General features: G+C 30.8%; 1 protein-coding gene across 21 annotated transcripts in view; it reads right to left on the bottom strand.

The window, feature by feature from the left end:
- Window positions 1-10,252, bottom strand: part of LOC143234313 (uncharacterized) — a 32,608-nt gene extending 22,356 nt beyond the window's left edge. For 4 of the 21 annotated variants that reach the window (XM_076471583.1, XM_076471600.1, XM_076471599.1 and 1 more), the window contains exons 1-4: window positions 9,451-10,249; window positions 8,021-8,157; window positions 2,065-3,027; window positions 1,055-1,258 (exon numbers count right to left, since the gene is read on the bottom strand). The gene's annotated coding sequence lies outside the window, so the exon portion shown is untranslated. The other 17 variants (XM_076471593.1, XM_076471596.1, XM_076471603.1 and 14 more) reach the window with 14 other exon arrangements.
- Between the last annotated feature and the right edge of the window lie 907 nt (window positions 10,253-11,159).

Below are 11,159 nucleotides of genomic sequence, written 5' to 3'. Positions count from 1 at the left end.
TTGAATCCTTGCATAAAAGTACTTATTAAAAGTTCAATAAAACAATGTTAAAAAATTTACATAATACTTAAAAAAAAACTAGATAGATGTAAACCGCACAATGAGTTCTTCAGTGTTTTCTTCAGTTGTTAGGCAGGGCCTAATAATGACTTTAATAATGTTGTTCTAAAATACTATGTAAATTTTTAACCTCATCTTATTGACTTTTAATAAAGACAAAAATTTACCAAACTTTTCTGTATTTCATTGGGGTTTATTTTACAATATCAAATATCTATAAACATCATAACTAAAACCAGTAGTTTTTCAACAGCTGTAAATGTAAGATTTATTTAATAAATTCATATCAGAAAGTTCATACATACAGCACAACTGGTTCCTAGTATTTTCAGTATAACTGTGAAATACTCCATCAGCACATAAAATAATGCACAAAAAGCTTTTAAACATTCTTTAAATTATCATCAAAATATTAAAATGAATAAACCGAAACAATACAAAACATTTATTCTATACCTTCTAGCAAGGTTACACAATAATTACTACTATATTTATAGTACATTACATGAACTATTACTTTATTTACAGCATATTACAAACTTTCAATAGATATTAGTATACCAGAGTATATCATTACAAGAACTATTACTTTATTTACAGCATATTACAAACTTTCAATAGATATTAGTATACCAGATGTATACCATTACAAGAACTATTACTTTATTTGTATTACATTATAAACTTCCAATGGATATTAGTATATCAGATGTATATTATTACAAGAACTATTACTTCATCTGTAATACATTAGACTTTCAATGGACATTAATATATCAGATGTATATCATTACATGAGCTACTACTTTATATTGCAGACTTTCAATGGATATTAGTGTACCATATGTATTTCATTACATGAAATGTTTATTTATAGTACATTACAGATATTCAATGGATATTAGCAATTTAATACAATAGTTTTTTTACTTGATTGTTTCTTTTGTAACTTTTACTTTAGATAAGTCATATGAAACATTTTAAATATTCATACAGGGATAGTTTTCCTTTGTTTTAGATTTATAAGAATGGTGTGCTGTCCACATATGTGTTGACAAATTGTCAGGTCGGCAAAAGGATTTTCCACAGAGTATACAACCTTTTCTAGGAGCTCCATCATGTTTGTAGCGTTTATGCCGATACAAACCAGATGCAAAAGCAAATTCAGAAAGGCAAACTGAACACTTGTATTTTTTACCTAAAAAAACAAACACAGAAAGCACTGCAATTTGTGTGGTAAATAAAGTCACTAAAATTCATTTATTTCTGCCTAAATAACTTCCATGAATTTCCTTTATCATTAAATCTTCCTAACACACTGGAAAACATACCCAGAAAATGTATTTTCCAATCATCACACCAATAAAATAAGATTTCATCTACATGTTATATAATAAAACTGAAAAATGCCTTTAAATATTAACATTGTTTGTGTAACCAAATTTTTAAAACAACAACATTCTGAGAAAATGTGTCTGCTTAAGTCAAGTTAAAAACTCCATGTAAGTATTAAAACAAATAAAATTAATGTCCCCCAAAAAGTAATTACAACAGCACTTTGAAGATCTTGTAGTAAAAACATTCTTTATTAATTAATTACATACAGATGTACATTTACCAAAAGTATTTGTAAGTGGGCATCTGGTTATAAGACTTAGCACAGTTTTATTACATCCTAGAATCAACCATAAAGAAACAATTATACACTCTGGCCATGTGGGTGTAAAAACTTAGCATGCTTTTACTACATCCAAAAAATCAACCATAAAGAAACAATTATACTCTATGATCAGGTGGCTGTGAAAACTTAGAATGCTTTTACTACATCATACAACCATAAAGAAACATACATTTGGCCATGCAGTTGTAAGACTAAGCATGTCTATATCAACTATAAAAAAAGTGATATACCAAATTTTATTTCTGGTGCTTTAAGATTAATCTCTGTTCTTTTAAATTTGATTCCACAATACAAAGATGATGATGATATATTAATTTTCTTACCACTTAACCATTTGCAGTTGAATGCTTGTGTGCTATATATGTTGTATGACTTGCAAGAAATTAACATCCATTTAGCTAGCTGCAGTTAAAGGATTAATAGATGGAAGATGAAAAAATATTCCTGAAAATGTCAATACACTTCTGTTTGATATTTAAAAAAAAAGACAATATTGAATTATAATCAAGTTTATTACATAACTGTGTTATAAAGGGTAAAAAATATTAATGTTACTATTGCTGATTAATTATCTAAAGAATATTTGAACTGCAATCAACTGTTTCACCAACAAAAGTTTATTAAAAACTGTTAACATCTTAACACAAAAGTTCTTTTCATTTTACACTTGCTCATGCACATGTAGTAAACATGGAGTTTTGGAGAAATTAAACTTCAAAATAACGTTCAGACTAATGACAGTGGAACATTTCACTAACATCACTAGTACTGCATACAAATAATAGAAAGATTAAAATGTCATGTAAGAAGAGTTTTGTAAAACTAAGATACTGGAAACTTAAATATCATAAAATTCTACTATATTGTACATGACATTAGTGTCTGTTTTTTTATCATCACAAAATTCTGTGTTGCTTCTTTGAATTTATCTCAAACACCATAAAATAACATACCAATATGATGGGTTTGAATAAAAAGAGCCTAATATAAACTTTTGCCTACATTATATGCACAGTTACATTCAAATGAGCAAATCAAGCCACTTATCAGATATTTTTCAGGAATTACTACCACATTATGACTCTTGGGTTACTTTTTACCAATGAATAGTGGGATTAATCATCACATTATACTACCTACACACCTGAAAGTTCAAACATGTTCAATGATGGGTTTTAGTCTTACAATTTGCAGATTGTGAGTAGAGTGCCCCAAACACCAGATACAAGGCCAACAGTGGTTGTGCAACTGGTAGAAGCCTATGAACCACTTATCAGACCCTGTAACTGTCAATAAATTATAAAACTACCAAACTAGAGAATGGTTGTGTATAATTAAGCAGCAATCATATAATTGGCAATATACAAGCATATTTTATCTCAATCAGCCTTAATATACATTACTGAATTAGGTTTAGCTATTAAATGTGTTATAAAATAAATTTTGTCACAAAAAGTTAAATTAATTTGCAACTGCTCAACTTGACATATTTTACATCTAAACACACGACCTTCAAATAACTTTCATCTCTATTTTACACTTACTTTACATTACAGTTTTGTAACTTGAATGTATAAAATGTTATTTCCAATTAAAACTTATTCATTTAAATGTTATTTTTACTCATTTACTTGATTGATTAAACAAAGTTGAGAAATGTGTTAAGTAATGTACATTGTACACTGTGTAAATTAGTAGGCTAAATATTAATATGTGCTTTCTGTCATTTAACTTTATACATGTCTTTACATCCATATACAAAACAGTATAAAAACAATAGGTATAGAAATAATTGCAGCACATGTAAATATTCAGTAAAATTTAATTTGCTGTTATACAAACAGACATGCTTTGGGCTATCTATGCTTTGTCCACTATAGGTATATCAACACAATGTTTAGCATAATAAAAACCTCAGGCTTGCTGCTGAGCTAACAAAAAAAGACTTTTCAACTCATCACATGGATAAAAACATACACATCAGTTTTTTAGGTAAAATATTTCTGTAAGGAGTATTCACTTCCAGAATTCTGTCAGCAGGAGTAATTTTACTTTTTTTTGTTTTGTTTTTACAGAGTGCAGCAGTAACTCTTTGTGATACAAAGTAATTTAACTAATTACAAATTATTTTATTATTTCAAAATGAAATATTTGACACAGGATTACTTTAGCAAACTAAATACCCAAATTTATTCATCATAAAGATAAAAAAGTAATAAACGTAAAATATATTACATACAAAGAATGTACGTACAGACAAAAATGTTTTAACCCTTAAACAGCAGGAATGTTGTAGATAGCAGAATCAATTGTTGATGGCTACCATTTAAGGGTTAAACAGATAGAAATACCTTGAAATACATACATAAATATACAAGTTTTAAATACTACAAATATCAACTTGTATATAAAATACTTACACATACATTACATCTTTTTTTTTATGTACCAGAGATTCAAACAAACACTGACATCTGAACCTTTTGCTTGTATCATATATCTCAGAAGATACTGATTTATCACAGCATTTCTATCTTAAACACAATTTCTTTCTATTTTAATCATAAATTTCTGCTACTTGTTTGTATGTTGGAATAATATAAACTCAGTGACATGTGGTGAAATACATATTAGATTTTACTTCAAATTTAGTTTTAATATTTTAAATTTGGTCATTAAACTGAGTACAGCAGCTCATATGAGGCCATACTAGAACCAGGTCCAAATTAATTGCAGATGGTTGGAATAGAACAATGAACTCTATTCAGTAAAACACTATTTGTTTATGAATTTTTCAAGTAGAACCTGCAACTGCTAGACCTGTTGCTGATGAACCTGGCAAGCTTCATGAACAACAAATGCAATCAGAGGTTGCTACACAAAGAACATGGTGGAAATGATCAACAAATATAAGGTAGGTACAGTAGCCCTGAAAGAAAACAGGTAAGTGGATTCTTAAGGGAGTGATGTTGGCAAAATCAAAATTATTTGTAGTCAAAATAGAGTTCAGTTATGTCTATGCAACAGTTAGGAAATAATTGAAAGAGCATGCAGATGTCGGTCAAAGAATTTCCAGGATCAGAATATAACGTTGTAGTTTAAAATAACAACGATCTTACCATATGCACCTATACTGGATTCCAAACCTGAAGATACTGATAAATTTTGTGAAGAGCTGCAGGATGTTTTATATAAGTTTAAAACATTATATCACCTAAATAATGGGAGATTTTAATGCCAAAGCACAGAAAGTGGTGCATGCTTTTGCACCAGCAACAGTTTCGGAAGGAAGGAATGCACATGAAAAGTAACAATAATGGAGTGAGACTGCCCTTCATTACTGGTGGTTCTACATTAACACACAACAAAATTCACAAAGGACTTGCGAATCTTTAGGTGCAAGAGTCACTAACCAAACAGACCATATCCTCATAAAGAGAAAGATGAGAAAAACTTTAGAAGATGTGAAACCGTACAGGCGAGCCACGTGTAATAGCCATGATGTTAATAAACAAAAGTACATTAAGAAAACATGGTGATGAAAAACTGAAGGGCTCAAATTGAGGGAGGATTTCCAAATGAACTGAGGAATGGGTTCAGAATGTTCAGAATTATCAAAGTAAAAAAAAAAATTGCACAGAAGATCTGAAGGAAGCCAGCACAAAATTGGCAGACTACATTCAGAAAAATCATAAGAATGGTTTGCTGGTGAATATAGACAGGCTTTAGAGAAAAGAAGATCTACTAAGCTGAATTACATGGGTGATAGAAATTAGAATAATGTACAAGGTAAAAATATAAGAATGTCGGGATTATTAAAAGGAACATGAGACAAGCAATGCGTGATATGATATTAAAATAGAAAGTGTGACACATGAAAGAACCAGAGAACATTACACAGGTTGAAAATCCTAAGAGGAAAATAACAAACAAGACTAACAATATTAAAAGTGATGATGATAATACAAAAACAGACACATGGAAAAATATTTAGAATTATTACTTAATAGATCAAAATCACTACACAGATGATTTGTAGCAAAAACAAGCAAAGAAATTAATAAAGTAAGACATGACATTTGAGGGTGTAGAGTGATCTAAGACAGAAGTGCCTCCCATTACTATTGATCTTGAATATTGCACTAGAAAGCAGTAAGAGAAATTCTGTATAAAGAAGAGGGAGGTGGGCTCTCCAATCTAACTGTGTATACACATATTGTAGACATTGTGGCTGAAAGTGAAGAAACAACTAAGAACTACCAATGTCTTTCAAGGATGTACTTGAGAAGAGGGGATTAACAAAAGGTAAGTTAATAAACAAAATTAAGGTCTATAGAAGTTATGAGACGAAAGGGGAATATAAACATATGTGAATAAGTTTATCAAGAAAATAAGAGTCCTAATTAGAATTGCAAATGGATAGAAAGGATTATGAACTTAAAAGTTATGTAGAAGTCACAAGAAAATTACAATAAAAACAGTTATCAAATCAGTTAAAAATCTGAAGTGTGATCACTTACAGAATATACATAAAATAAAGAACTTTGAGAACACAGTTTTACAACAAATTTTAGGGCAACTGCATGATACCAGTGATGACAGATGGGGAAGACAACCAACCAAGAGTTGATGGTTGTCAGTGGATTAACTCAAAATTGCAATACCGTAAAAGCAAGAAGCATGAGATGAGATGGATGTGTTGACAGAAAGAAAGACAACAAACTGTCACCAGAACCCAAAGTCAAACAGTCATTCAAGGGCAATCCCAATTCAGAGAGAAAGGTAATCATCTGTGTAAAACCAAAAGTCCAGTTTAGAAAATGGTAAAGGAATTCCATGGGTATATAGAAGCAGTCAAGCTACCAAGTAAGATCCTCCATTAGAGAAGGAAAGAGGAGGATTGGTCAAGATTCACATGTATGGCCAAGTGGAATAAGAATTTCAAGAGGATAAGGTCTCCTAAACATATAGAACTTCTATAGAATGTGAAAGCAAGATGCTTTGGTGACCAGATGCTTCAGTTCCTGTAGGCAAACTGTAAAAAGTTGGGTACAGCTTAGTGAGAGTTAAAAAAACCCTCAGGTGGATGAGATATTCATGGTAAGAAAGTACATGGAAATTTTGACAAGCCACCATAAATGAGTGGCTTTGTGAAGAAAGTTGTTCAGAATGGGTGAGAAGAAACAAGTTACTCATATAGAAAGGGAATTACAGACCCACACTTCAGCTCATGATTCAAAGCAACCAGGGATACCACCAAAACTCCCTGAATGAAGAAATTGGACAAAACAAAGATCCTGGAGAAAGGAAAACAGGCTTAAGAAAGTAGGGTATCTCTTCCCAAAAGTTATCCAACAATAAAAGAATTAAATAAACAAAAGAAGGAGCTAGAAAATGATGAAGCACTCATCATAAGATGAAAGAAAGAGAAGTACCTGAGGAAGGTAGAGAGACTCTTAATCAAGAAAATTGTGAACTGGACAGGAATAAAAACTGATAATGAATCTGCCCCCACCATTAATAAAAACTACCAAGAATGGCTCCAAAGACTGAGTATCAAGAAATTCAAAGTTTCAGTGACCATGTGCAAAAACATAAGAACCCATCAGGTAAGCAAGATGAGACAATGTTGAAAGAACAAAGTAAATATAGAAAAGAACTGACATGTACAACAATGAGGAGGAATAGGTTAACAACAAAGAAATTGCAAATGGAGAGGTCATGTAATAAATCAAAGAGTTAAAGGATATGGATAGGAAGATACATAAGTATTGTTTAAGCTACACAAATTAGATCAGCAGTTTCTAGTTCAAGTTTTAAAAAAAAAATCATGAGTGGATGGTTATTAATCACTGCCAACTTTTCAGTACAAATTTACCAAATTTTATGTAATTATCCTAATTAAAGAGCATTTAGCATCACCTGACATTAGCTTAAGCAATTAGCATACACAATGCTGCTTGATATGGCTGTACTAAGTGCACAAGGTAATGACAAGAAACTATTAATCTAGATTCCATGGTATTACTATAAAAAAAGCTAATACTGTTTTACAAAGTAAAAATTACTACCATATACTTGAAACAACTTCATTGGTTATGTAAAGTGCAGGTCTGTTTAAAAATAAAGTTGTTTGTCATTACTGAGTGTCACTTTCTGGTTTGCTGTGGTTAGTTGATAAAAAGTCATGAAATCTTACCTCAGCCACATACTTTATTCTACCCACCATCGTGCCCAAAGTTGAAAAAAAACAGAAACATGAGAAGTAAGTTTACTTACTACACAGTTCCAAACAGTAGTAGGATCCTGAATAACAGCACAGGATGGACAAACTGAAAATTTCTATTGATAGCACAGGGTGAAAATAGAGGTATTTTGTCCTCCATATTTCATGTCATGATCTCCTGGACAGTTGGCTATCAAATGATAATGAAATAAACATGCTGTAATGTAAATCTTATCAACCATTTAAGCACATTGGCCAGTTACAAACTGCCAATTTCCCTTATATTCAATGAAAATGCTTCTTGTACTTTGAGTGCCTTATTGGCCAAAGCCTATATAAGCTGCTTTACAGTACAACTCTCAACAGGTCACAGAATTATATGGTTTAGCCTGCACTTGCTTGACTTGCAATGATGCTTGCAGATTCACTGGGGAAGCAAAATGACAAAAATTTCTCTCAAGTAAGCAATACTGGTAGATTTTCTTACAATATCAGCCAAGTTCTAATAATTGTACAATCCCAAATAGGTACTGTATAGGTTGAAAAAGCACCTGAAAATAAATAACTGTACATCTACAATTATTCTGAAATATAAAGCAGTGAAAAGAAGACTGTCCCCTGGATGGCAAGTGATTGGATGATACTGATAACAAGCTGTCAAGGTTTTCATTTCATAAATAAATATAATAACCAAATTTTATATTCTACTTTTTCATTCCCTATTAATAATTACATAATTATTACATAATTGTTACTAGTTTAAGTAACACCTTTAAAATTAAGTCATCCCAATACTATTTCATAAACATAAAAGTAAAAAGACAAATTATGCTTCATAAAATTCCACTAAAAGTTTTTAATGTGTGCTTTCCTTACACTCATGAAAAAAACCTGAATTTACTTTTGTAACATTAAGAACCCTTAGAAAAAAATACATTAAAAAAACTGTTCATTTTTATGAATTTTACTTATCTTTATATTAATAATTCAAAGTAATGGAGAAAATACATTTTCCTCTGTACATAACACGAAACACAACTACATGAATGGCATAACTTTGGTGCTAGTTGTAGGAAAAAGATTTTAAGAGATTCTAATGGCAAAAAGAAACTATAACATGATCAGTTCATGTACTTTTATTCCCTGATTAAGATTACACAATTAGTGGCAGATCACTGGTACTCTTAGCCAAAGATACTCAGTTCATGCTCCAATCCATTTTCAGGTTTTTAGCTATTCGTGTCATAATATGTTACATAATTAATGGTAATTTAATATTCTTAGTCACTGCCAATTTTGTTACTTTAACTTTGAGATCAATTTCACATTTGTTAATTTTGTTGGTATTTAGTAAGACAATAAATATTCAATTTCATCTAAACTTTTAAAATTACAAGTCATTTTAAATTTCTTCCCTTACTCTTCCCCAAAGTAACTTACATAGAATAAGAATTTACATCTAAAACAATGAAAATATATTTACCCTGCCTTGCACAAATATTAGCTGTAATTATAACACCAGTTTCCTTGTTAATAAGTACCAAAGCTGCATGTGAATTATACTAGTCATTGCAAATGGTTGGCAATTGCTTTGGCTATGTAAATGTCTTGCTGATTGAGAAAACCAGCAAGTACGTCCACCCTTAGTCGTAGTTGATAGAATTGCAAGCATCATTTGCTTTAACCTCAAGAAAATCAAGCTAAGTATAGGGCTTCTTACTAGTAATAGCAATAAAAACCTAACTACTAAAAATAGCACTATTACTATTAACTTTGAATTATTAAAACACACGATTACTGTTGAGTGTTGTAACTTCAATATATTAAGTTATACTTTCGTATTTGCAGTCAGAAAATATCCACTAATCCAGGCCTAAATTAGTAGATATAGAGATTAATATCCTATTTTAAAATATCATTGTTAAGTGTAATTTTTTAAAAAATTATATAGGTTACGATTTTAAAATAAATCAAATTTAAAACTAAAATTAAAGGGTGCAAACTAAATGGATTGAACTTTTTAAATCATAGTTTTTAATTTTCGATCCTAGATATATATATATATAGATGGTACTTCTAAGTAACTAACTTTAGTAAAATTAGTTGTTTGCACACGTAGGTACATCATAAAACGAAGAATCAATTATACATCAATGTAAAAACTCACAAATCTGGTGGAAGTTAGCGGTTATTATTAAATTTAAAATTAATAAAGCCTAATATTGGTAAGTACTATCCGCCAACTCCACATCAACTACTAACGCCATGTATAAATATTGAAAAAATGAGGTTGACCACACAAATGGAATAATTTCCTAAATAGCAAATCAAGAAACGAAATTATTTATATGAAATACTAATCATCATAGCATGAATATTTTAAAAGGATTGTCATCTTAAATACAACAGCTTTCACACCTTAAACGAAGTAAAAGAAAAAAAAACATGTAACTTGAATTTAAATGGACTTTCAAGTCACCATATGTGATATGCAATCATGTCACGTTTTTTGTGTCAGTACAATCATCAATAACACTTAAATGTTTTCATTTGTCTAGTTTTTATGTGGGCATAGCAGAAACGTGATTCAGAAAATCATTGAGATTGCCTTATTCTACTTGCTTTGTTGTTGTTGTTTTTGTAGTAGATAATATCAATTATGGCCAAGAAGACACTGGAGTAAAATCCAGCAACCTGGCTGAAACGTCAAGTGACCGTATTACCCTTTACTGGCCAAATGAGGTTGTTCCAATGTTACAGATGCCCAGTGCTATAAATGTTTGTTTGTTTGTTTGTTTGCTTGCTTGCTTTTGAATTTCGCGCAAAGCTACACGAGGGCTATCTGCGCTAGCCGTCCCTGTAATTACAATAAACCCAATGCAGAGAAAGCATCTCAATGACTTGTTGGATGAATATACTAAAGTATCTGTGAGACCAGAGAGCCAACTTGGTCAAACATTGGGAACATAGTATACTATATAGAAAAAACTGCATATACTGACTTCCTTGAAGTACTGGAGAGTTTATAAGAACTGAAGTATAAAGGATACTGCAGAACCCTGGGAAGTGTTTGATCACTTCTAGTGGTGAAGGTCAGGAAAAAAGAGAGGGTGTGTTAACGGATCTATACATATATTTTAGATGGATAAACATGGCGGCTTGTATTCATGTATTTCCTGTAAATAAATGAAT

The sequence above is a fragment of the Tachypleus tridentatus genome, chromosome 12 (genome assembly GCF_004210375.1).
Source record: "Tachypleus tridentatus isolate NWPU-2018 chromosome 12, ASM421037v1, whole genome shotgun sequence".
Classification (NCBI taxonomy): domain Eukaryota; kingdom Metazoa; phylum Arthropoda; class Merostomata; order Xiphosura; family Limulidae; genus Tachypleus; species Tachypleus tridentatus.
The sequence above is the reverse complement of the archived record's forward strand: the minus strand, read 5'-3'. Positions and strand labels throughout refer to the sequence as shown.